Source organism: Anas platyrhynchos, chromosome 19 (genome assembly GCF_047663525.1).
Source record: "Anas platyrhynchos isolate ZD024472 breed Pekin duck chromosome 19, IASCAAS_PekinDuck_T2T, whole genome shotgun sequence".
NCBI lineage: Eukaryota > Metazoa > Chordata > Aves > Anseriformes > Anatidae > Anas > Anas platyrhynchos.
The window spans coordinates 3,512,180-3,539,306 of NC_092605.1; the positions used below are offsets into that span (position 1 = coordinate 3,512,180).

Genomic DNA, 27,127 nt, shown 5'->3' on the forward strand with positions numbered 1-27,127 from the left:
GTTGGTTTGCGTCTTACGGGAGGTGCCGGGCATGCTGTGCTAGACCAGGCCTGCTGTCTCCAGGAGAAATCCTGGAGGTTAGCGCCGGCAGGCTTTCTGCATGGTCCTCCAGGAACCTCATTCATAGAAACCAAGTGCAGCTTTTGCCGAAAGCAATGGAGTTTTCGCCTGGATTTCCACTGAGCTTAAGTCAGAACTTTATAAAACGAGAAGTCGGTGAAGTCTTGAGGAATGGGCAGGGTCGCAAGCGGTGCCCTGTGATGCTCTCTGAGCTCCAGGGCACTGCCTTTGCCTTCCCGAGCACGTTCAATCCACGGGGGTGTTTGCGGAAAGGTTGCACCTAGCAGTGGTGTGCGGAGAGACCTTAAACCCTCATCAATTCAGGCAACAAGAAAGTGTTTCATGTGACCCCCTCAACGTCAATTGAGCTTTTCTTCGCAAAATTCAAGTGCTCTTAATCAAATTACAAAGTTGTCAAATATGTGCTCAGAATGAGTAATTTGAGAAAACCATCGTCTGCTCACAGATAAGAGAAACAGAGGCTACGTTCTCTCCTACATTTTCATATGGTCTGTCATTGTAAGATAAAATATACAGATGCATGAAAATATTAGTGTTCTAAACCATGTCATGGGACCTCGATTTCAACATGGAAAGGTTCGTCTGTTTCACAAAAGAATTTAACCATTTCTAGAAGCAAATTTAAAACACCGTCTCCTGGGTTGTTTCAGAATGCCACTCGTTGTGAGTGGATGGCTCTTTTAGTAAAACTGAAGAAATCGGTACAACCCTGAGAAGACACAGCAAGAAAATAATTATAGATTTATAAATCTGTTATAGATTTTTATATTTTTATACAGATTTTTATATATGATTAAATGGTCTGGCTTCAAACTTATTTTTAGATATATATATATATATTTAATTTTGGAATAATAATTATGAAAGCCAACTTAATTTGTTGTAGTGGTCTTAGGCACCATTTCACTCTCATCTCAAAAAAAGACATATTTAAGACACAAATGTGCAAAGGCTGGAAATATCTTGAACAGCCTCTTAAATTGCTGTTGACATGAATAAAGCATTACACAGAGTAAATTTCAGGTCAGTTGAAAATTTCCATTAAAATGTTTCTCAACTATATCCATGAACCAATCTGTGTTCTGTGTGTTTGAACAGTCACCCGTTCAGTATCCCGAATTCCAAGATTTCAGACAGAATTGCAGAAACAGAAAGGAAAAGAATAGCCTTCCAACCAATTTGTTAGGTGTTCCTCAGCATTTTTCTTTTTCTCTTCTTTGGGATAGCACTTCAAAACTGCTATCAAAACTTGATAGCAATCAAATTGGCATCGTAACAATGACTGGAGTGATAGAGTTTGGGGATCCAGCATATTGTCTTTGTTTGGAGCTGCGGTTGTCTTGGGGACAAAATCATGTTTCAGCACTCGTAGCCGGTACTACTATGGAGCTTAGTCACTCAAGAAGCGGCATTAATGATACATTAGTCAAACTCTCGCCTATACAATCCCAATTTTGTTCCTTTAGTATGTTTGTCAAAGGTGGAGGTAGGAGGCTCATTGAGTGGATTTTAAACAATACCCGTATTTCTGCATGGATTTAAAACTTACAGCTAGGGTAATTATTTAGGTAGGAAACTGTTTAAAGTAATTCTTGATATGAATGTGCGTGCAGCAGAATTAGATGCTATTCAAGCGAGTCTTTGCAGCGGAGCTCAGTAAAATGGCCAAGGGGTTCTCTGGTAAAGTTGGGTTTTGGTTTTCTGGGGCCACACCGGACCTATATTAACTGCAATTTTGATGGCTAAAGGCAAATTGTCACTGGAGTGAGGTTTCTGGTGAAGTCCTCATGCATCCATCCTGGCCACAGCCAAAGTCTGCACCCCAGCCGACAAATAATAAGAGAAATCAGCCCCATTTCACGTGGCTCACTGTCCAGGAGGTGAAGAACAGAGTCTTGCAAATGCAGCAGAGGGTGATGCTGTGTTTTATGAGTAATCCCGTTGTGGTCAAGCTAACCTGGAGGATTAAACCACTATAATTTTCCAGCAGCCCTTATTCCTACAGTAAATGTCCAGCACTACTATGTAAGCTTCACGCAGTCTTACTCATAAGGAGGATCTGCTATTAAAGTATTTACCTAGAAGAAAAAAGAAAAAAAAAAAGATTTTAAAGCACCACTTTATCCACTGAAACTGCTTATCTTCATGAACAATCATGCTGAAGTTAATAGGACTGCTCAAACAGAGAGCTCTGCAGGCCCCGTGACATCTAGATATGAAATCAAGTAATGTACTTGTAATTTAAATTTATTCAAAGAGTATTTTATTAAACACTTCAGAATATGAATTGCTTTGAACCCATTGTGTCTACTGCATTCGGTATTCCCTGTTTGCCGTTTATTTTTAAGTGGTGAGATTGGACGTTTAATTCACATGGAAGCATTTGTCCTTCCTGTCTGGGTAGCTGAAAATCTATGATCAGGAGAGAGGATTCGGTGAATCTTTTATAACTTTAAAACTTTCACAAACACACATTTGCACAATTATTTGCAAGTCTTCTGGCTTGGATGAAGGTGCACAAACACAGGGCCTGTGGCACGCGCATGCTCTGCTTCCATGGATACTCTTGAAAACAAAATAAAAATGCTTATACAAATGTTTGAAGCAAGCAAATAAAGGAAGCCTGCCATCCATCAGTGCTGCAAATTCATGGTTCATCCAAGAGGAATGAATATTCTTTAGTATTCTCAGAGCAAAGCGAGGAAGTTGTAGCATCACCACTGGTTATAATAAACTAAATACAACGCAGGCTTTATATTCAAATGCTATTTCCAAAGTTGTACATGTCCAAGAGCAAATTTTATATCATTGTAATATCAGACAAGACCCTTGAGATTACATCCACAGGCACAAAGATGGTTGGGCTTCTCAGCCTTTGCAGGCGTATGAGCCTGTGTTCACACTATGAAACATAGTGACTGCACGTGGAGAATACACAAATGGGTGTCTCTGCCATGGAAACTCGTTCCGTGTATGCGAGCCCGTTTCTTGGAATATATATATATATATATATATATACACGTACTGCATGTTTTATATATATATATATATATATATGTATTGTGTGTGCTTCATAGGTCCCGAAAGGTGAACTACTTTCCAAAAATCTTTCAAAACAAATTTAAACACATTAGAGAAGGACTCTTCTGAGCTTCAGCCTGTGTTTTCGTTCTTTATCTGCTCATACCATCTCTGTTTCCTTGGTAAAACACATGCTGCTGAGAAAGTGCTCGTGCTGCACTGATTGTTTTTAAATGCAATTCTTAGAGCTCCACCGACATCTTTTCAACAGTGTTTGAAGCAGTGGGGTTTTGTCAGAAAGTGATTGAGTGATTCTTGACAGCCTTTTTAGGTTAATTTCTTTCTGTTGTGTTCCATTTGCTAGAGAGAGCTTCTGAGTTTGGAGCAATCTTTGGGGAAACAGAGCTCAATCTCTTTAAAATATTGGCCGTAGTAAAACATATTTTAGAATACTGAGAAATTTTCTGCTGGAGGAACTGTCAGCAGAAGATGGATTAAGGGATTAGCTATTCTCTTCAAAAAAAAAATAAAACATATCTCCTAATTACACCTCTTTGAACATTTGTAACAGAGGATCTCAGATGACTGTATTGATGTAACAAAACATCCATTCTTCCTGAGACACTGTATGAAACAGAGAGCTGAGGCTAATTGACTGAATATATGTTGCTTTAATGAATTAATTTGCTTTCTTGAACTTGATCTACTATATAGCCAGTAGGGAGCTATCAGGCTACACAAGGGTTTGGGTTTTTTCTGTGGCCCTCAGTGTGCTGGCTAGCCCAATGCTATAAGTCTTTGGAACCCAAAGACTTTCTGTGCATTAGCAATACTCCCTGAAGGCTGTAAACCCACGAAAGCGTATTTGTAATCCAGCTGTAAAGCTTTCTCATCTGTGCAAGATGTAATGTGGATAATAGTCGCTTTACCTAAGTTTCAGAAATGTCATGTGAAAAGAGTCAGGGATGCGCTGGGCTATGCGCATTGGATACCTGTGGCTGTGGTGTGCTGTAGCTACTTTTTTTTTACTCTGTGTGTAATCATACTGCGTGTTGCATCTGGTTGGCAGATGGCATTTGTGGTAGCATCTGTCAAAGCCATAGTAAGTCATTTTGGGGTTCTCAGTGACCTTTGCAATGTAACATAATGTAATCTTTGGGCTTCTTCCAGCTGCCATTACCTTTTACTGACCCCTCTGCCGTGGGCTTTTATTACTTATTTTAGATAGTGGCAGGAGCTCGTGGCCATTGCACCCCTTCAGGGCTTGCTCTGCCACCTGGCAGCTCTGCTGGCTCTCTCTAGTGTCAACTGGTAAAAGAGGCAAATGTGACAATGTGGTTTAGTTCCTGTAAAATTCCCACACAGGAATTATTTCTCTAGTGGATGCTGTCACATTCGTGGTGTCAGCCCACAATGCTTCTGCTCAGATCACACTGTCGAAGCTATAGCTTTGGTCACGGTCTTGCCAGGTGCAAAACACGTGAACCTCCTTAAAAAGCGGGGGGAGAAGGAGTGCATGTCCGGTACCTCCACTCCATAGCTCTGTACATCTTTACAGAAACAGGGAAAAGAGGAAAAACATCAGGAGGAGAGGCTAGCGTGTTCATCTCCTTTTTTAATTCTTTTGACGCAGTCAAAGCACTTATGTACTCGGTGTAATATGAAGTCTGTTATTAATACCTCTGCGCACCCAGATATTGAGTTGGTGGCTGTGTGGTTTGTGTGTGAAGGAGCTGAGAGGTGACTTCTGCGTCCCAGAAATGGAAATGGAGACGGAGGAGGAGGCTGGGCTTTGCTGCATTTCCTGCGTGATTTGGGGCCAGTCGCTTTAGCTTTCTGTCCCTGACTGGGAGGGATGACTGCCTTCTTCCCATCCGCTTTCCTCCCATACTCATAATAAAAGGGAAAAGATGATGTGGAGAAACTGGGACGTGATGGTAGGGCTGCCCAGCTCAGAAAAGGCATGTGAGCTCTAGTTTAACTGGTTTTGAAGCGTTTTGCTTGCAACTTATGTTTTATACATGCAACATTTTGTTTAAGCATGTCTTCCTTGAGGGACAGGATTAAGTCTGGTTTTCCACCTACGTCAATTTAAAGTGCTTTCTAGGAAGCTGGTGGAATTATGCCAATAGCAAGCCAATATAAGAGGAGGGATCGTAGATCTGTCCCTTCAATTGGACCTTTTCCTGCTGCTCCATCTTTTCTGAGCCAAGAATCATCTCAGGCAATAAATCATACTTTCCAACGTTTTTGTCACCCTGAAAAACTGGTCCCGCTTCAAAACATTACTTTGTGCTTATCTTCATTTTGGATTTCTGTTTACTGGTATTTATTATGTCGCAGACTTACGGTTCAGCATCCAAATTCTTACCAACAGATGGCAAGGCAGGATGCACAGGAGTAGTAAAATAAACAGGATAAATGCACAACTGCCCATATGTCTGAGAGGCTGCTACACATTTATGACTTCAGAACAAAAGGTTGTTTGCTGTAGACAGCCCTAATGCCATGCAGGGCTCCTCTCTATTTTCTGCCTTGCACTGAAGTGTCTTACTTCTTCGGCATATTTTGATCAGCTAAATTACAATGCAGTTTGTCCTCCCTCTTCTGCTCCCACATCGTTATTGCCTTTATTTATTTGTCTTCACTCCAAAAGCACGTCAGATTTTTACCTTAAATATTCTGGAGTGGAAGGTGGCTCTTTCCTGGCCTTTGGCTTGTGTTTTTTCTTTCGGAGTGATGGTTTGCTGTGTGGAGGTGCACACAGAGGTGCTGGGAACCAGAGCAAAATTTGAGACTGTGACTCTCCCTATATTGGGATTTATTATAATATTAATGATGTGTGGCCTCTCTATCCTCTCAAAATAGCAGGCCCCAGGGCAAGCTGCCTGCAGGATGGATGGCCTGGCCCAGCAGACTTTAGCTAGATTTCCCTTTCAATCTGGGGGAGTTTTTGCCAGTTGTTGCAAGCTGTGGGTCAAATGCAGTGAAATCATTGAAGTGGTTCTTGATGTAGCCTGGCAGATAGTCCAGCCCCTCTTTCTCCTCCTTCCCGTGGCACCCAGCAGTCTGAACATCTTTGTTCTCTTCCTCTTTTTCCCCCTCCTTGCTGAAACGTTTTAACTTTCCTTCTGTTAAAAAGGCACTGTCTAAATTAGCTTTTCAACAACAGTGCAAGAGTCTGCCTTTAGAAAATTGGTAGATACTGCCCCAGGTAGAAATCCAGGATTTTTAATTTCCTTAACTCTCAAGCATCAACGTGCCCTCCTGCCAATGAAAAAATAAAATAAAAATATATGAACATAGACTTGTCAAAAAGGAAGAGATTGGGGTTCTCGCTTCTCTCCCTGTCTGACTTCATTTCCCATGTGTTTACAAGGCTCCTGCTTGGAGAGCTTAGCAGCAGCGTGGTCAGTTCTTCAACAGAGCTGAGCCCCTTCTTGTCAGCCGTGGCATGTGAAGGAGCACCACGTTACAGGCACGCTGTCATAACACAGAGAGGTGGGCAAAGGCGAAGCACGTTATGGAATGATAGGATTTCCTGCGCGGATTGCCAGACACTGATATGAATTAACCTCTTTTATTGTTCTTTTCCAAGCATTCCCCCTTTTAATTGCTGTTTTGGAATTGTGCCACTTAGATCTGCCCTTTGAATGCTTCTCATTCAGACAGTCCCGTTAGCTCACTGCTGCCAAATATTTCAAAGATATTCAGAGGCGACAAGCATCCCCGTCCGACTTGAGGGGTACCTAGGTCTGCGATGAATTGCCACTTGCATTTAGCTGCCAGGGTGTTGTGTTTTCTTTTTTTCTTTTTTCTTTTTTTTTTCTGATTAGCTAATAACTGTTTTAAGCTTCTGCCAGTTCTGTGCCACAGGTTTCAGATCAGTTTGCTCCCATTTACGTGTTTTAAATAATGTCATTTGGTGTAGAATATGGATGCCTGAAAATTTTCTCCTGTCCAAAAGTATAGCATTCAATAATGTTGGGATTGTTACTGTGTCTTCCTTGCTTCCTAGAGGCATAGCTTATCTATTGTTGCTGCAAGGCATTAAAAAGGAACCATGACATGTCGCAATTATGACTTGAAATAGGATCTTGCCAGAGGTACATTGCCTAAATACAATCAAATCTAAAATACGACTTATTGCATATACCTATCTTATGGCTCACTGAGCCATCAGCGATGGCTATTATCAGCGTACTAGGTAATTTATTTCTAAGAACTGCCATGCTGCTTTTTCGCTTTTTTTTTTTATTAAAAAAAAAAAAAAATCCCAATCCCAAAGCCCCTCCACGTGTGCACGTGCTGAGCCCAAGCCAGTGAACCTGGCAAGGGGCTGAGCCCGCTGGCTCAGCCTTCGGAGCTGCCAGCCCCGCGTTTGGCTCAGAGCAGCTCCGCGTCCCCCCAGCTCTGCCCGCTGTGAAAACACGGTTTTGTCTGTCAACAAAAGATCCTTTGAGATGACGGGGAATCTTTTCAGAGTGCGGCTTATGAACTCTCTTCGTATTTCCAGCAAAAGGTTTGTCTTTGAAGCTTACGTTGCTTTGGGAGTCAATAGGATTTCGGTTTTTAAGTTACTTAGGGGGTTCCAAAAATATTTATCCAAGGCCGTGCCGCTGTCTGCTAATGATGAGATTAAACATCCTGCGGTTTTCCTCGGTAGATGAAGGTTTGCTTCGGAGGTTGGTGTGTTTTTCTCCTTTGCTGTGCACATTTTGCTGTACTCTCGTCCTTGCCTTTAGCGCTGGCAAGTGCAGACAGTTTGGGAGGTGCTTTGGGATCCTTAAAGATGCAAGACCTGCAATAAAGCATGTAGTATTTAGGGGTAATGCAAGGTGCTGCATTCACAGCATTGCTTCTAATTATAGCCATTCAAACCTCTCATTTGCAATGTCCCGTTATGGTAGTGCTTATTAAAATAGAATCCTCTTTGTAGTTTGATAGAAAATTAGGAGGAAAAAAAAAAAAAGCAGCTATCCCATTCCATCCAGTAGCTTTGAAAGAGGTTTACCTTCATAACTTGCCAAATCAGAATATTCCCCTTGTTTTTACTTGCAGTCCTGCTCTGACTTTTTAATGACTTACTTTGTGCCTCTTGGTAGCCAATTCCCAATGACCTTTTCCGTACTTTATTTTAATTTCTGTATATAAATGGCAGTGTTTGAGCTGAAGATAATCTTTGGATGCAGCAGCAAAACCCCATAGAGAAGGAAAAACAGGCCAGACATTTTCCACCCGTATTCAGAGTCGTACTAGGGTTTTGGCCATGCAAAGCCAATACTTGCTCCACTTCGCAGGCTAGGAGGAGGCTCCAACACAGGAGCTGCACCACGGGCACGTGGTTTGGGATCGGGGCCAGACCCTGGTGGCCAGGACCACGCTGTCGGCATCTCCAGGCTGTGGCGCTGGCTGCAGCCGCTCCCGCAGGTTATCCCTGGTTCTGGCACGGCTGCTGTGCCCCGGGAGGGCTGAGCAAGTGGTTGCAGCTGGCCAGAATATGGGTCTGCAGCTACTAATGCTGATTTTATAGCATTAATGTGCACCTGTTTTGGTGGCCAACTGGCACCGTGTTCAGCCTAAAATGTGTATGTAAGGCCTGTATTAAAAGAGGCATAAGAATTAGCGTGCATCAAACATGTCATTAGACACGTGCCTGATAGACATAATGTAGGATAATGAACATGATCACAAGAATAAATTAATAACTGAAAATATTTCTTATACATATGCACACTTAAAACAGGATAAGAACTAAGTGACACTTGTGTCACCAGTTTATAATTAAAATGCAGTGCTTGAATGAAAATGTAAGCTTCAATTAGCCAGCACGACCCTGCTTCCGGCTTTACTTCCCACTGAAAAGCAACGATAACAAGCTCACATTTATTATCAGAGTTTTTTCCTGGAGCTGTGCACTGAAACATGCTCACATCTGAGCCCTTTCACTGAAGACATTTTTTCGCTTCAGCAGTTTGGCATGCCATACAAAGGCTCTCTGATTTTTCGTGATGTTCACCTCCTCTTACATAAAAATGTTTTCTGTGCATATTATTTGGTTTTAGTTAAAGTCCAGGTGCACGGGTTACTGAAGAACCAAAAGGATGGCTCATCACATAGCACAATGGGTAATTATTGCTGAGCCTCACTGTATTACACAGACAAATCCTTTCTTGGAGCTCAGCATTGTAGCCGTGTGAGAGAGAAAATACCTATAATCTAGCCCAAAGAGCTACAAGTGTAAGAATAGATCCTCTGCTATATGCTTTGCCCATTTAATTTTTAACTATCCCAAGGGACAGAGCTTAACCATTTTGTTTAGATACTATTTTGCATTTTAATTTTACCAGTGGGAAGATACTACATACATAAATTATGAGGTCCCCTGTTATCATCCCAAGAGTCTTTCTAGCTAGGCTTTTTGTAAAATGGTTAAATAATTCTCTGGATTTGGCCCGTGTTTAGCTGAGATTTATCTTGATGATGCAAGACCCAAAGTTCAGCACTGCGCTGCCTGAAACTTGAGCTTCCGATTTCTTCCAGGCAGTCGGCTGTGCAACCTGTGTAGGCGAGAAGAAAACCCAGGTGCCTTCAAAGAGCAACTCTGGAAATGCATGTGCTGGGTGGGGAGCTGCCTACATCACCTTGCAGGGGGGTTAATACAGCTTGGCTCCTGCTCATCTGTGTAATTTGGTTCCTTGGTCAGGAATAAGAACCTCCTGGTCTAGGACTTACCATCCTGATAACGTCCCTCATGTCTTGAGGACATGCAGTCGGTGCTTGGGTGGGCACTCTTGTACCCTTTACATTGGTCCATGTGCATGTGAGGTGACAGGAATTGGAGTCCAAAATAAGCACAAGGAATGCCTTTCTTGACCAGTGCTTAGGGCAGCTGGTGAAAGGGATGCAAACCTAACCAGCCCCCAAATGGCAACATACAGCAGGAGAGCCCCAGAATGCATGTTTAGAGAATATTTGCTCCCTGATTAAGCTGGGCCCTAACGTCCACTTGTCTATCCTTTGCAATGGTCCCTCCAAAGTTTAAAGCAATTTCTATGGGCAGTATTCCTGTAGTGTTGGTGTGGATGCCCAGCTGGAGTAGCTCAGCTCCCAGCAGACATACAGACTTAGCTTTGGGTTGGGCAGCAGTTTGTGGTGTGGTCAGAGCCCCTAGGGACTCTTCTGTCGTAACAACTGCAAACCTCCTGGTTTGTCACCAGTGTTATTCTCATGGGACAGGGTGACCTCTCCAGAAAGCCTTTCCAACAGCAGCAGCAATCGCTCTCTATAGCATTTAATAACTAACCATGGAGAAAATTACACTCTATTTAAAAGGCCAGGAAAATCATCTTCAGTTTAACTCTGCTGACTTGGGGAGAATTACACCAAAAATGAGTTTTGTCTGATGTCCTTTCCCATACTAATGTTTAGTAGCTGGACTGAAAAAGCCTTTCAGAGGCAGATAAACAAGTCCAAATGGTGAAATATTCTTTTAATTTTCCTTTGCACACGTTATTTTAGGTGTAGCTTGGAACACTGCCCTTACGAGAGGCATCCCTTTAAATATTTATACAGCATCAATATGTAGCCACCCTCATACGTTTTTAATGCTATGTTCCTTCCTAAATTAACCATTAGGTAACCCCATTCTATAGCTCTCCATATTTCGTGCTGCCTTTACGCTACCCTTGGAGTGTTTTATATTTATTTCACGGCGGAACAATGAAGATGTCAAGGCAAGGCCCAGGGGCCCGGTGGAAATCGAATTCTTGGAGCTCCTCCACTGTTGCCATGGTGGACACGCACTCGGCTGCGCACTGTGCCGCTCCGCAGGCCGAGGGGATTAAGAGCCCAGCTCCACCGCTGGGCCGTGGCCATTCACCACAGCTACAACAGAGGGTTTTCATTTCTATATTTGCAGCTCCCAGGGTTGGGGGTAGGAAGTATCGAAGCAAAACCCAGCAAAGAGGTGGTGGTGCTGCTGATGGGTAGGAAGCGCTGTCTGAGTCCTGAGTTTCTCCCTGGGAGCAGCAGTTGTGTCTGGTGGGTTTCTAGATTTTCCAGAGGTGTTTCTCTTCCACTGCCCATCCCTTGGTTTGTGTTCATTTGTATGATGACATGGTATGCTGAGGTGATTAGGATGAAGACCCGTACTGTCAAATATCTTCATTATTTGCTCGGTCCTGATTCAGGCTAAAAACCTGCAGATGAGTAGAAGTGTTGGCACAAGCTCCTTCGTGTGGGTTTTTATGGAGGTGGGGTTTCTGACTCCTGTTTAATTATACCACATCATCGTAGCAACGTGGTTTCTGCAGAAGCTGCTCGGGGTTTGTTTCCCCTCTGGTTTCCATCTCTCCTAAAGGGAGCTAGGAGATGGCAGCCCCCAGAGCCCAGAGCCGAAAGCAGCAGCAGCACGCCCCAGGCATGGTGGGGAGATTCCCCTCACTAAAAGGAGGTGTCAGCCAGCTGGGCAGGGCTTCCTATGGCCTGTTACACTGAAAGAAAGAGTGAGATCTCCCTGCATGCAGCTTCCTAAAGAAAAGTTGCACCTTTTCGAGCTGAAATCCAGCCTTCCCTTCTCTTGCCTGCTAGCAGGGCCTTTCCCTGTGTCTGTTTTGTAAGCAAGAGCTTCAGTGAAGACAGTGAAGATTTTGCCTGAGGATATGGGGCTTGAGGAGCTACTGAAATGCCGTTGCCCTGGGTCGCTGTGTGTTGCAGACACGGGCTGCTCCACGAGCACACCCCTGCCCACGGCACAGAGCTCGCCTCCTGCTGAAGACGCTGCTGAATCAGTCGGAGTACGGATGTCAGTCTCCTCTGCCATCGAAGAGGCTTCGAAAAAGCACAGGGCTGTTTTCTTATCTTCTGCGAGCCAAATCTGGTGTGATTGGGCTCCAGCCCTGGCTTGGTTTGCTGGGTTTCTAAACGTACGGGTGAAGGGATGCTGTTTGCTCCAAACAAAAGCCGCCTGGGTTTGGCATTCCTGCTGTGTCTCTCGCGAAAAGACGCCTGGCAGCGGCTGCACTACACTGAGATTCTCTCCTCCAGCAAGGGAAAATTCTGCAGTTATTGAGGCTCTTCCTTGGGTTGCAGCAGTAATTTTTACTCCGTGTTTGCTGCAAATATGGTTAAGCTCTCTCTGTTTTGGAGGCAAGCAGTCAATGCATCTGAAGTGCATACTTGACATATGCTTCTTTTCACATGCTGTCCTCCATTCGTTGCATGTAGCAGATGCTCCGTTTACCACTTCAAATGTATTCTTATTTACTAGAAATTATTTTAGAAAATAGCTGTTTGGAACTAAACATTTCCAGCCCTTCTCCTGGGTGCTGGGAGCTCCTTTCTGCAGCTGTCCTGGGTGGCTACATGCAGATGTTGACAGGTTAATTTGCATTTGAAGAGCGGGCTGCAGAGAGCTAAGCAAGGCTTTTTCTTCCCTGCCTCTGAAGCCAGTCACTTAAACACTCCATGCCAAGTTCAGCCCCCGATGCTACTCTTTTTAATTAACTAGAGCAACATCCAAGCTGAGCTTGGCCCATTGTTAGCTGCCCATTTATGCCAGGGTTGAATTAAGCCCCCTGACTCTGTAAAAGAAAGGATTTTATTCTGCAGATTGATTGTACAACAGCAAAATGCAAGGACGGTCCTAACTCACAGCGAGGCAGTGTGCACAAGCTGGTTTATCTGATTTCCACCACATAGACTTGCTCCCAGAAGCTGCAGGCCCAAAACTTCCAGCTGAGGGCTCTGGTTTACCTGGCTGATACACACCACTGGAGCCAGAAATGTTTAGTAAAAAGGAATTCCTGCTATCAAGAAAAATGCACAGCCTGCACTGCTTGATCCTCCTTCCTGGAGAGTCTGCTTTCTTGTATGTGTTTTGTTTTTTTGTGTGCATTTTTTTTCCCCCTTTAAAATGAGATTGCATGAATGAAGACTTTCAGGAAAAAGACACAAATTTAGACTTGAGTCTCTTCCATCGATAAAGAAAGGCACAAGTTTTGATCCACAACCCTGTTGTCATCCTCTAGAAGCTGTTGCTCCAGGCCTTTCATGTACGTGATCCATTGACTCAAAATGCGATTTAAGAGACCAAAAACTTCCCTGCTTACAGCACGTGGAAGAGCTAACATCCAGAGGGCTGTAGCACTGTCGTGATCAAGGCCCATACACTTTGCTTCCTCTTCATCTTCTTTCCTTTCCTTTAGATGTTACAAAGCTATCAAGGAAAGACACATCCAGCAGGTATTGGAGCACTGAACTGAATCTGCAGAAAAATGGAAAGGCATAATTAAGGCTGTCTTTTTTTTTTTTACTCCCTCCCCCCCCCCCAACATTAATTTCACTGTGCTTCTGTGCTTCCCTGTCATGTGCTTCTAGGATCAGCTGCGGGCAGATGCTGCTCTCACTTCTCCCCCATAATCTGGATTTAACAGTTTTCCAGTTTCCTGCTGCTGGTCCTTTTATATCTGCAGCTGAAACTGTTGTGCATCCCCTCTGTCAAAGCTGCCATGGGGACAGAGTTGCCTATTTGAAATTTGGCTGTTTCAACATCTATGCACAGATGTTACAACTCACGCTAATAACACACTGAACTCAGGTTGCACTTCGGAGCATTAGTGGCAAAAATCTCTCTGCTTGTAGCAGAGCACAAATTAATTCATCCCCCAGAATTATGCTTGGGTGCAGTCCATTGGACCACTGGCACGATGTGTTTTCTTAAGACGAGCGTTTCTTCCAGTCCATTTGTGTCAGACAAGAAGCTTTTCTTACAGATATCTAATTTTTTTGTTTACAGCAAAATAAGGGGAGGGCATAGGCATGAAGAACTCTGCTGTTAGACAGATTTCTGCATGATTCAGGTACCCATGGCGACATGAGATCACTCCGCATTGTCACCGACACAAGAACATTACCTTATACAAGAATAACTAAGAACAGAATTTTTGACCTTCAAGATTTTCTTATCTAGAAATATTATAACTGGATAGCAGCACCACACAACTTGTCAACCAGAAGAAATAAAAGAAAAATAAAACTAATTTAAAACCCCACAGTGGCAGTGGAATAAATTCATACATTTATCATTTCAGAGGTTCCCATTGCTCCTGCAACTTTTCCTGCAAGGTTTAAGTTATTAGATTTTTTTTAAACACTGTGTTTACTCTCCTAAGAATAGAATACAATTTACAGAACCTCATAAGGATGAAAAAGCATTTTCCTTTTGTGCTTTAGCTCACACAGTTAATGCGCACAAACCTGCACCTTTTAGCTTTCCAAAACCTCACTTCATACTGACAGATGGAATTAATTCAGTATTTACAAGTTTATTTCAAAATCCTTCAGAGAAGAACATTTATTATTTTTACTTAAGAAATGCCACACGTCTCAGGGTTTGGGACAGGACTTCACCTGGCTGATCCAAGGGGCACGTTCTTCACAGCACTCACACGTGCAGCCGCTGCTGCCAGCTCTGGGCACAGAGAGATTTGCTTGAGGAAAGATCCTTACGGCAAGGAAGTGCTGGAGGAGGATCTAAGCTTACCTTAGCAGCTGGCAAGAACCTAGGAAAATGAAACTCACTATCATCAACTGCAAGTATTGCAGGTTTTACCTTTGAAGGCATAGAGTGATTTTTAAGCAGAATTTTAACTCACACGTACATGAATTATTTCTAGTGACTTTCTGAGCAACAGCAGCCTGTGCCTGGCTCAGATTGCACTTACGCAGGGCTGGTGTGTGACCGGGCAGCCTGCTCGTGCCAAACTTGTGCACACTCCTGCTCCAAATCCCCCCATGGGTGCAGTGCCACAGCCCAGGGACATGTTCCTGCTGTCCCTGTCCCCAACCCCAGCACAGACCAGCAGGGAAAGGCTGCGGTCTGGAGCCCAACCACCTCACCGAGGCCTGAGCCGTGGTTCATCGCCGACGAAGGCACGGGTGGAGGCGAAGCACGGTCCCCCGGGAGCACGGCGGGATGGGGACGCGTGACTCAGGCACGGCTGAGTCACAGCCCCCCGTGGCTTCTCCCGTGATAGGAACGGTTCAGGCACCACCGCGCAGCCAGGATCGCGCTTGAAGTCACGATCCAGATCGCTGTGCTCCGGAGCATCGTTTGCTTCGCGGGGAGAAAGCGCCTTTTTGGAAAGGAGGCAGCATCGGGAGAAAGCAGCTCCCAGGTTTCCACACACAAAAGCACTGTGAGGGAAAAAGGGAATAAATAAATAAATAAATAAATAACCTTTAAACTGCACGGGGACAGTGGTGTCTCTGCTGGGCCCCTTGGAAGCCAGGGGAGTTGCACCTGCAGAGCGAGAAATTCTCCAGGTCGCAGGACACGTAAGCTCAGATCGCCCAAGGCGCGTGGCACTGTGTGCAGCAGAGCGTTCACATCTCCAGGCAGCACAGCTCCTCTGCTCCACAGGGCTTCGGAGCAGATCCCCAAAGATATAGGTGTTGCTGTGCCTAAAAGGTAGAAGCCCAGCTTACAAACCCAGGTACCCTGCACAATAAACGACAGCAAAGAGCTGAGCTCAGGAGCCGGACCCCAATTGCGATGGAGTCCAACCCTACAAACCCACAAGGCCGGGGTTTGGGGCCCATCCTAGGGGATGGCCGTCACTTTGGGAATCACCTGGATGGCTTGTGTCCCCGGGGGCTTGCTGGCTGTAGAGTTAAATGACACCTCCAGATCCTCGCCCTCCAGGAGGCTTTGCAGGCCCACAGCCTGGCAAATCCGCTCCGTGGCTCATTAGTGATCTGTAATCACCGGGATGAGTCTCTGAGAGCTTAGGAGAGAAAGACCTGATGTGTCGGCAGCGCTGTGTGCAGAAGAGCTGCTGGAGCTGATAGTTCGACACGCCGAGTATTTTTAGAGCCATCCTATGGCGCAGAATTTTTAACTTCCATTTCACAGACCTTGAAGCCTGGCAAACTTTCATTAACATTTGATGCCTTGAAGTCATGCAAGGTTTGGGGGAAAAGGGAGGGGAAAGAGGAAAAAGAAACCTTTCTGGAGCACGTAGTTTGCAAAGTTGTTGTGGAGCTCAGGAAAAAGCCTCCGATCACCCCTCTTCATGCCAAGTGCTTTTAAAGTGCCCAAACCACCCAGAGAGCAAAGCCAGAATCCCAAACCATGGCTGTGTGGGAGAGTCATGATTAATTAAAAGATAATTTATGTTAACATATTAAATACCCGGGGTATCTCTGGCCCCTGGGGCTATTCAAGCACTTTTTGAAGAGAGAGAGACCCACCTTGAAAGGATTATGCCTCTCTTCTTTGCCCACTATTAGACAGCTTTGCTAATATAGGGCTCTTTGGCCCATAAATTCCCAAATTATTTATAAACCATCATGCCTACATACTAGAAAGGAGAACCTGAGACACGGAGCAGTAAAAGGTTTGCTGATGGGAAGACGAAGCTTCAGCCTCCCAGTTCCATTGCACCTGCTGCCATTTCTGCTCAGCTCAAAGTACAGTTTTTCTACCCAAATTTACACATGGGGAAAATAGTTCTTCCCTGGCTACAAGGCAAACTTTCAATGGGAAAATAAATTACTTGAAACTTTATTTCCACACACACACACCCCAATACACATTTATACACACATCTACATCTCTTTGCACACAACCGAGATTTCTCACAGGCTGCAGGAGTGGGAAGAGGAGACATATTTTTGTCTCCTTGGCAAAAATACATTGGCAACATATCACTGAGTTGTAAAGATTGAGTAAGAACCAGAATGAGGCCCCAATAAGAGATGTGGGTGTTGGAAAACTGCCCTTCGTTTGCCTGTGCCTCTCTGCCAGGATGACTGCGGGGAAGGGGACACGAGCTGCTGGGGGGGCTCAGCATGGGGACCCCGAGTACCCGTATGGCTGCTGTGCAGCTCAACCCTGCGTCATGCCAGATGGGTGTCTGAAGGGGAGAGGAGTCGTAAATCTCTCCCTGAGCATGGCTCAGTTCCCAGGCGGCCAGAGCTGCTACGTACCTCTTGGGAGAGCTTGCCAAGGTGGCGAGAAGCTGGTCCTCTCCTGCTTTCAAATCTCAGGAGGAAACGTGGTCCCTGGGATGCTGTAGTAAAAGGGCAGGCGCTAATTCTCACAGGTGCAATGCTTAGAAATTCAAGTCTAATTAACAATCAGCCCTACCTAGTGGTTTCTGGTGGATGCTCCATACTTTTAAGGTGCTGGAGGGAGAAGGAGCGCTGTGATGGAGCCAGTGGCACAGCAGCCTCAAGGCCAGGCATGCAGGGCACTTGACTGTTGAAAATTCATCCCAGCAAAAGGAAAACTTCTCAGTTTTCTCCTCCCAGCTGTGAAACTTCCAAGTCACTTCCATGCCATCCTAGGACACAAACAGCTGCAAGCATTTCCAGTTACAAGGGGAGACATGCCTGATGCTGGTAAGGGCTGGGACTTTCCAATACATCATTTAAAATCCAGTCTGATATCTCAGATTGGCTTGTCCAGAGCTACTCCCACCATTATCCTTCCCCAATACAGGTAGAGAAATTGCATAGTAAAATGCAGTCTGAAATACTGAAAGAAGGAAGAATGGAAACTCAGAATTCTCGACAATAAAATATTCATGCATCTGTGCTTTAGTGCATTGTAATTTTGCATGATATGCTTTGCTTTTCAAGACTGACTAGATTAAGGCACTTCTGATTCATTAAACACATTTTCCCAAATGCTGTTTCTACAAATGTTGTCGGGCCATCGTGCTTAGTGGTATTTATTAGCCAGTGTAACAAGGAACTTACATCTTCCACAAACCTGAGAGAAACCCACTTAAATGTGTTGCTCAGTCTCAGCAGAAGAGAAAACAGTTCCAATGAATAATTAAAGCTTTAAGAGGTCATGCTGCTTTTGCAGTCTCATTTTTATTTGTCACTGTTTCACTTGCATTAGGAAATAGAAAGTTTCAGGCGCAGGATCCAAATCAAATCTCTTCTCCTTGTGTTCATTTAAACAGACCTACTTGGTAGCCATCTCCATTTTTATTTATTGGGTCATTTGTTAACTGTAAGTATTTAAAACAATCCCAGGAATTATGTTTCAGGCTCTTAATTTTCATCAGGCCGTGGCTTTGTGCCTGCCCGCCCCTCCTGGCAGCACTATGAGCCCTGACTAAGGCGGTGCCCGTGCAGGGAGGTGAGTGCAGGCAGAGCGGCACTCAGAGAGGACACAGGTTGCCATCTGGTCCCCGTCTCCGCAGGCACCACCAATCTGCCAAGCTCCCACTCTCCTCCTAGGCCCTCTCCTCGCCTCCAGCCACCCACCACCCTCCTCAGCTCTCTCTCCCCCGCTTCCTTTTCTCCTCCCTTGCAAAGCACCCCGCTTTCTGCCCACTCTGTCCCAAAGTGCTCCTTCTCCTCCTCCTTTTTCAGCTCACTCTTTCCTGCCCCAGGTCTTTATTCCCACAGAGCTGCTTATCGTTTTCTCACCCTCGCAAGGTCCCCCTGAGGCACAAGCCTGCCCTGTCCCATACATGAGGTGGCCCAGCCACAGCTGCACCCTTCACCCTCCCGCTGCTAACAGGCCTTTGCCACTAATAGCTCATGCAGACGGTTTTGAAACCTTTGCCTTGAGTTTCCCAAAGCCAGCCATCAGCAGGACCTGGCAGTTACACCCCTTTCTCCTAACCTTTAGATTCCCCGTTGTCATCATCTGCCTTGTTTCAGTCCCGCATCACTGATTGTGCATGATCAATCTCTAGAGGTTTTGCTTCTATGTATAACTCAACAAGCTGGCATAGAAACGAGGAAGACATGCTCCAAAATGAATGCACATCCAACTCAAGGTCGCAGCATTATGAAGACGGGCATATTGCAAGCATTGCCTTCATCTACAGTGATTTATGGAGTGAAATATCCCTATTGCTTCTTCAATATCCAAATGTTTTTTCTAAATGCCATCATCTTATGACTAATCTCCATGGACTGAAGAGACACTGGAAGATTACCTGATTCCAGGAGTGTCCAAATATTCTGCATATTCCTAAAATTAAACTAATGAGCTCCTTTATACTACTTTCCAATGTAATCTTCTCTTTTTTTTCCATGAAAAACCTTCATGGTGTGTGAACAACCTGCTCCCACAGAGCTGAGCAAAGAAGATCCAGAAGAGTTCAGTTCCAGACACAAAGTTAGAGACATTCACTGCTGTTAGAGTAGACAATTGCTGATTGTAAGCAGAGAAGTAATTACGTGCTGCCCTGTAAGCGTCTGCTATATTAGGAGATAGCTTAAGAAGAATCAATAATATGAACCATTTTCCTAATGACTAGATCTGAAGAGTTTTCCCATTACAGAAGTTGTCAGGTTCATCCTTACCTGAAACACACACCCCCAAGGATTACCGGGGTCCTCGTTTTGGAGAGCTGTTTCTTAAATTTTAGACCTCTGTATGACAACTGCAAACCCTGTCTGTTGCAAAATGAAGAAACCTGAAAAAAGGCTTAAGAGGATCTATGATGAATCAAGAATGAGAAGAGCTCAAGGCTCTATGTGTCTGAAAGTTGAGGTGGCAGAAGATACAGGGGACAAAACATCACACACATGCTGGGCATACTTCATCTAGTTCAAGAACAGTATTTATTCCCCAGATGTGATCTTGACTATGTCTCAAATTATAAATTCAGCAGGGACTTTAGTGAATGTCCATTTCCTTAAATTTCTCCCCCAGGTAGTGATAAGCCACAATACAGGCTTTATAGACATGCTGTGATTGTAAGAGGTGAGACCATCAAGCCCTGGTTGATCACCATGTTAATGAGGGAGAACTGATGGCATACTGAAGTAAGGGAAACCAGATGGATGAAAACCAAACTATCCCTTAAGGGAAACTTGATTCCAGTTGTGCCAACACAGGAAATAAGCACAGTTTGACAATGTGAAAATAAACACGATTTGTCATTTTGCAGCATATGAACGCTTCATCAGACAAAATGACTATCTGTTCTCAGAATTGCATCCGGTAAAATTTGGCATTTCAGCCCTCTTGTAATGATTGATAGACTGGCAGCAATCTGCCTGAATGAGCAGCCTTAGTACCAGTGAATGTATGCCAGGGTCAAGAGCACTGGGGAGAAAAGTAGGTTTGGGGCCAAATCTAGATGCATCTGAATTGTAGCTAGCACATAGGCCAGCACAGCTGATTGCCTGCTGCTGTCTAAGGTGTTGGAGCTATGATGGCCACCGTGTAGTTACAACTGTGAATAACAAGTCTCTGATGCATTGTGCCAAAAGCACTATTGATAATAAGTACCTCGTTAAATTAAGGCATTTGGGATCAGAATGTAATAAAGAGCAGGAAACTCCTTGGAGATGGACTTGCTGGGTGAAGATGCTCACCTGAGAAGCCAACGCCAACCTCTGACGTGTTAGACCAATTTTAGCCAGCTACAAAACTCTAATGGGGGTTTCTATCCAAGCTCCAAATCATTTTAAAAGAATAATTAGATGAGCCACCCAGAAGCAGCTTTGGCAAAGCAGCAGTGAAGCAAAGTACGGAAATGAGTGGTGAGACAAACTTCTGGGCTGCCGGGCTAAAGGACTGCCACATGAGATGCGGGATGAGACGAGGTGTGAAGGCAGAACACAGAGAGTGTGGGGCGTTGTGGTATGTAGAAAAGCAGACGTAGAAAAGTGAGTTAACAGCCCCATGACAGCTAGAGACGTTGACAGTCTCTTGGGACCGAGCCAGGCATGGGAACACTCGCTGTGGCAGGGCTAACAGCTCTGATTCTAAAAAGTTCCTCAAACACCGTAACCAACGTTGCTCCAAAAAAATCTTTTCATACCCAGGATGGGGAATTGCCCCTATTTTCCTGTGCAGATATAAAATGCAACCTGAACATCAGGGCTGAAAGCATGTCAGTGATTCTTCCTAGAAAACAGATACATTCCGTCAGTAAGGTCCATAAAAAGGAGCAACAAAAAAGATTAAAATAAGCTACAGAACCCCCTAAAGCTTCCCCCAGTTTGCTGTCCAAGAAGCAGCACAGAAGGATATAGTTAATAAGGAAGAAAACTGCAAAAAAAGCAAAGAGTAGTAAGAAGGCTGTCAGCATTGTACAGGAGTTTCTGGGGTGGAATAATCCACTGCACTATTTCATCTGCAGCTTGGCTAAGAAGAGGCAGCTGGGAAAGGAACAGGAGCATTGCTGAATAACCCCAGTCATGACTTCTGTGGTCAAAATGCTGGCTTAGGAGAGGAACACTCGAAGAAAATGGAAATGAAGTAGCACAAAACAACGTGTAACATACAATCAAATCTTATCTACTTTGCTGCTGTCCTGCATTTCCCTGATACTATTGGTATTCACTGTGGTAGTACAAGGACACTTAGTACTTTTGGCAGCAGTTTTGTAATGACTGAAGAGAATTCAAAGGACAGCAGCCAGACACTGTGATGTGTTTTATTAGCTCCCAGATGTGCAGGTGAGGTGAATCTTCGGGAAATGAGTTTCGCTGCCACAGATTTCCTAACATCACTCAAGGTCTCAAATAAAATCTCATAATGGAACAAAAGGCTGTCGTAGAATTTTAAAGAAGTCCTTGGCAAAGCGTCATTTCTGCATCTGTTCATGTTGTATACAGACATACAAATCCACAACATCTTTGATATTTACCCAGCTGAAAACAGAAGGTCGGCTGCTGAGGCTGTGTATACCCACGTGAATTAAAACCATCCGAGCCTCTGTAGGCACTTGCCTGGATGCCTTCTGGCGTAGGTACTCCAGGATCCGGAGATGCTTTACTGGGTGGTATTCAGGGCATTATGTCCTGGATTGCAGCATGAACAAATCTGCTCAATGAGCAACTAGAAGTGACCACACAACAGCAGGTGTCTTCACCACCCAAGTGAGGTGTGGTCTCCTGCATGCCTAACTTCTTTGGGCAGTGGTGAGCATCACCAATGTCTGGAGGACATCAGCTAAGATGCCACATGGGCCATGGGAAACTCAAGGGTGTTAGAAGAGAACGGGGTGGGTCGTGACACAAAGGCCACCGTGCCCAAGCAGAAACCTTGCCAGTTGCTATTTAGGGCTTTGAAATCGGCACCTAAGTCAGCAGAGATGGCTCTTCAGAAATGTGGAGCATGAACTCTACTGCATTGTGAGACTGTTGCAGAAAAAAGCAATGCAAGAAATAGAGCAGCACACCCTTCGTTCTGCAGGGGTACGGCGAGAGGAGAAGCTGTGAGCTGCCTCTGTTTCCAACAGAGAGGGCTTTAGCTGGGAATTGTAGAGGAGAACCAAGAAAAGGCAACAGGATCTGACAGTGCAGACAGGCTGGTGAGAGGAGATCGTAATGTCCTGGAGTAAATACTGGTGGCATAAGGCAGTCTCTTTTCTCATAGCGAGTGTATGATAAATGCAGAGTGGAGCATTAATTACTGTAGGGAGGTAAGAGAAGTGGAGTGAGGCTAATGGTAAAGCAACTGGTAGCTGTTCACATGGCATTGAGGGGAGGGATGAAAAGCAGTGAGCAGTGGAGGGTCTGCAGGCAGCACCGGGGGGGACTGCAGAAGGGGGAAATTCATGTCACAGCAGAAAATAAAAAAATAAGAGACTTGAGGAGGAGTTCTACTTTGCCCACCAGACAATTGAAAATAGATCAAAAGCAGAACCCAAAGGGTTTGTTAGAGCTGACAGCTCTTAAGGAAGAAAGTGGGGCAAATTTCATACATTTCAATGTTTTTAAATCATTTTCTTTTTGCCCAGAAAGTAAGGTAGGAGCAAAGAAAGGGAGAAGACCTGATTCAGATATCACCGTTAGTAGGTGAGACACAGCTCTGAGTCCACAGCACTGAATTGGGCCCTTTATCCCTGCTCCTTAAAAGTTAGCATTTCCGGTCCCCACAATGAGAAATAAGTGAATTATCCATCTTTTTAGGTCCCAAGCATTTTTCTGAAAACAAGACCTACCCTGGCAAAATATGACAATAACCCCAGGTGCTGGCAGTGCTCCTCATCAAATTCACCTTCAGGAGGAAACAAAAATACAAACTGTCAAATGGACAAAAATCTCCCTGACTGTCAGGACTCAGGAGGTGTCAGCCAGCATCTGTCTCAAAAACAAGCTATACTTCCAAGTTTCCAGCTTCACCAGGATCTCGCAACAGCCGAAGGCAGACACCCAATAAATGGGTATTTAACCTCCCAAGGCTTCTTTCTCTGCTGGCTCCATCCTCCTCGGTGATGAAGGCAGCAGTACAGCAGTAACGTGGGGTAGCAAATTCACGCGGGGTGTGTTTTGCACACGATCTGCATCAATACTTCATGATTTCTTCTGCAATAACAGCATTAAGCATCCTCTGGCAGAGGCTCACAGGAGCCCCGCTTGCTCAAGTAACTTAAAGAGAGACCTGTGAGATTGTCAGCAAACAGTGGGAGATGAATCATCAAACTCTGGACAAATTAACATAGAAAGTGTCAATTTACAGGAAGAAAAAATCTAATTCTGTTGCCTGTGGCCTGTGTGGAGAGGCCCGAAATTGCCCCGGTTTGACCACAGGGCAGGTTTTGAAAGTAAAAGGGGGTGCACCACCCATTCCTCTTTACAGCAGTTATTTTGTGATGAGGAACAAAGAGAAAAGAAGGTTAATTCAGCAGCAACATTTGCCATTGTGTGTCAGCCCAGTGAGGCAGAGGGGTTGTGCTGGTAGAAAATCAAAGAAATGAACACAGAGCACTGATAGATGCTGCACTGCAAATTTTGCGGAGAGGAACGTTTTTGGCATGTCTGCTCTCTTTTGCTCACTATTGCTCAAATCACACTGCAAAAGATATCACAATTTGTCAGCAGAGAAGCCTTCCTAAGGAGACGACCACAGAACTGCTTCTGTTCTCCTGGCAGAGTCCGGCCCTGAAACGCTCTTGCTCACTATAAATAGAGGTTCTCCACTTCTGTCAAGGGAAGCGCAAAGCCATGCCATTAAGGAAACCCAGTCCCGTGTGGCTTTGCTCAGATGGACACTGTCTTCAGGCAACTTCAGTTACAAAAGCCCTGCTCTGCCTGTAAAACAGAGGTACAGGCTGTGGTGCTGTCGGTCAGCCTGCTCTGTGCTGATAAATTCCGAGAACTTGTTATCAAAACACTCAGATATTGCAGTGTTGCAGTAAATCAGGCTAATGGTCTGCTCTAGAACCAAAGCACAGTGCTTAATCACAGAATAAATGCAACAGGCAGAGCCAGTGGCCCAAATTTCCAGTGGTTCCCTGCTAATTGCTTTATGTTTAATACGCAGCCTGCTCCTTGCAGCTTGTGTCTGCTGTAACTGGAAACACAGGCTGGCAAATGATCTTGAAAACCATTTCCTTACATATCTTCAAGCCGTCCCAGAAGACCCCCATTTGCCAGAAAGAAATCAGCTGCTCAGTGTGGTTTGGGGCTGGGTGGTTGCTCGGTGTGCCTACCTGCCTGCAGGTAATCAGTGCAGCCACACAACCACTCCTGCCCTGACATTCATAGCAATCGTTCCACCACCAGACCCTCCCTAAGGAGAAAAGTCTGCCTAACTCTATTAATAGTGTGCACGGGTGTGCTCTCGGTATCTGTAGCTGCTCAAGACCTACAGGAATGTGGCATGTTGGCAGCAGAGAGTTTGACCCAAGGAGGCAGCAAATGCCTGGTGTCCTGTGAGAAAACCAGAAAGGCTTCTCAAAGAAATCCCCAAGCTGCTATTTCCCTGCACAGTCTTACCACCAAAGGCGGCGGAGATGGCTGGTAGATGAAATGGTTAATGAAGCAACAGCTCTGCAGAAGCTGTTGATGGAGGAGGCAGCAGCTAGACCCATCTATCCTCATGTGTCTCCCACCGCTATCAGATATCGCCTCCCGAAAGCTCGTGCTCAGAGCAGGGAGATGGAAATTGCTATTGACAGAAGTACCCCGCAGACAAGGTCCTCTGCTGCAAAGCTGCTAGCGTCTTGCTTGGTGAAAACCTATTTTAAATGACAACAGAACACTATGTTTTGGAAAGACCTCGCTGGGTACGTTTTTCAGGATTGGGGGGGTGGGGAATAAAAGTACAGCCTTGACAAATATCTTCAGACATTTAAGCACTCTATCTTCCAGTGCTGATTTGTGCAAACACTTCCAGGGCATCGGGGAATGTTGTCACTGACAAATACTAACCACGGGAAATGGATGTTTGGAAGAAATGGCTGATAGTATGACCAGCAATGATGAGATCATGTAATGCATCCAACATTAGGAAAAAAAAAGTTTAGTCAAGCTTGCATCCTACAGCATTAAGGATTGCTCTCAGTGATCAAAATGTATAACCCCATCTAACACTTCCGCAACAATACAGGCAGCATTACTGAAGGATTATTTGGGAAAGATCAAGGAAAAGGTGGCATGTCAGCATAAATTGTGATCACTGCTTTGATTTACTGTTGAAAACTCTGTGTACTTGAGATCCCAAACCCCCAAATAAAGCTTAATCTTGATTAGGCACTACAGTTCCCCCCCTTATCATATTATCTGAGTACGTCACATTCTGATTATAGGTATCTGAACACTTAGTGAGGTTGAGAAGTGTTAACCTTTGTAGAAGAAGCCCTTGAACACAGAGCAAAGCCGAGTCAGAAACAATTTGCAGTTTTTAAATGCCAACTAAGTATGCTGCAACCAGTGGGAAAAAAAAATCTTACAGCATCAGCAACACTTCAGAAAATTTGCCTCTTCCTTATCATTAACCCAGATCCTGAAGTCCTGGCTCTGAATGCAGAATGAAGTTATTATTATAAGGAGAAAAATGCATTCTAATATTTGTATTTCTAAAAGCATCATTTAAACATATCAGTAATCATTCAAAGAAAGACATAATACTTACAGCATCTCGGCGGGATGTTATATCTTACTCTCAAGAGGTATCCAGAAGTGCTTCTCAATATTTTAGTACCTGTTAGGCAGTGATTGCAGTTTATTTATCTCTCTCTAGTGGATACAGAAGTACAAGTTAAATATTCCATCTTCCCCTCCAAAGGATTTAAGGGACTGTATCCCCGTTCTAAGGCAAAGAAAAAAATCACCCTTCCACATCACATCCTGGTGTGGAAAATAGCCTGTGGGTGCCTTTACTGAGTGGGGACCAGTCGCCACATTTGTCTATGTATTTTTTCAAGGCATCCTCCATGAAGTCTTTGAGAAGAGCTTCAAGGAGTTCTGACCTTGTGTAGATACTGTAGAGTGGTTGTTAGTGAATTTAATACAAGCATTTCCTTTTTTCTTTTGCATTGCTTTACATGATAGGGCATGGAGCTGGGTATTCCACCAATACTTGGGGAGAGGTGTGCTACTTCTGTATTTAAGTACAAGTAAGATTGTGCTTTTCAAGCTGACCACTGTTTCAATAGCTTCCAGCCCAGCTACTTTTAATTTTTCCCAAATCTGAGTTTCAAAGTCCATTGTTATAAATAAAAAAAAAAAAGTACTGTTACATTTCCTAGCAAAACTTTGTTTCTGGTACTTTGGGGATTTAAAGACCCCTCAATACACTGTGGACTACAAGAGTTCTTGATAGCAACTTCAATCCTCACCAAGAATTTAATAAGCTGTCACTGAGATATGACACCTATTAAGTTTATGGGAAAAAATTACCCAGTCTGTGGCTGGTATTAGTTATTAAGTATTGTAGGCACTGAAGAGAACCCTGATCCATGATCTTAACAACAGCAAAACTATTGGGAAGAATATTTTGGATTCCCAGGCTTTGATACATGTCCAAATTTCACAGCCATTTGTGCTTTTTATGACAATGTTGGCCAGAACAACCAATCACCAAATCCCTAAAAACTGGAAGTGGGAAAGAACTCTCAAGCACCATTACAATTTTCTGTTTGGGACTGATTATCTTTTTCCACCTCTACCAGACTTGGTGATACTCTTCTATGTGAAGGACTGTGGGTATAAAGGAGCAGGAAATAAAGGTCTCCAGCCTCAACACTGGAGAAGCCCAGACACTAACACAACCCATCCTGCCCTGCAGCAGAAGGGATGGCTTCAT

The 27,127-nt window shown here is 44.4% G+C and overlaps 1 protein-coding gene and 1 long non-coding RNA gene across 3 annotated transcripts in view; one reads left to right on the forward strand and one right to left on the reverse strand.

Moving 5' to 3' along the window:
* Positions 1-27,127, forward strand: part of CACNG4 (calcium voltage-gated channel auxiliary subunit gamma 4) — a 41,486-nt gene that overhangs the window by 2,234 nt on the left and 12,125 nt on the right. The window lies entirely within an intron of this gene.
* LOC113845560 (uncharacterized) lies at positions 10,247-19,178 on the reverse strand. Of its 2 annotated transcripts, XR_005260115.2 has the most exons (5): positions 17,255-19,178; positions 17,095-17,177; positions 15,004-15,300; positions 14,515-14,666; positions 10,247-13,369 (listed from the first exon to the last, which is right to left on the reverse strand). It is a non-coding gene; the product is annotated as an uncharacterized lncRNA (long non-coding RNA). The 2 variants fall into 2 exon arrangements; XR_005260114.2 differs by having other exon boundaries at positions 17,095-19,175.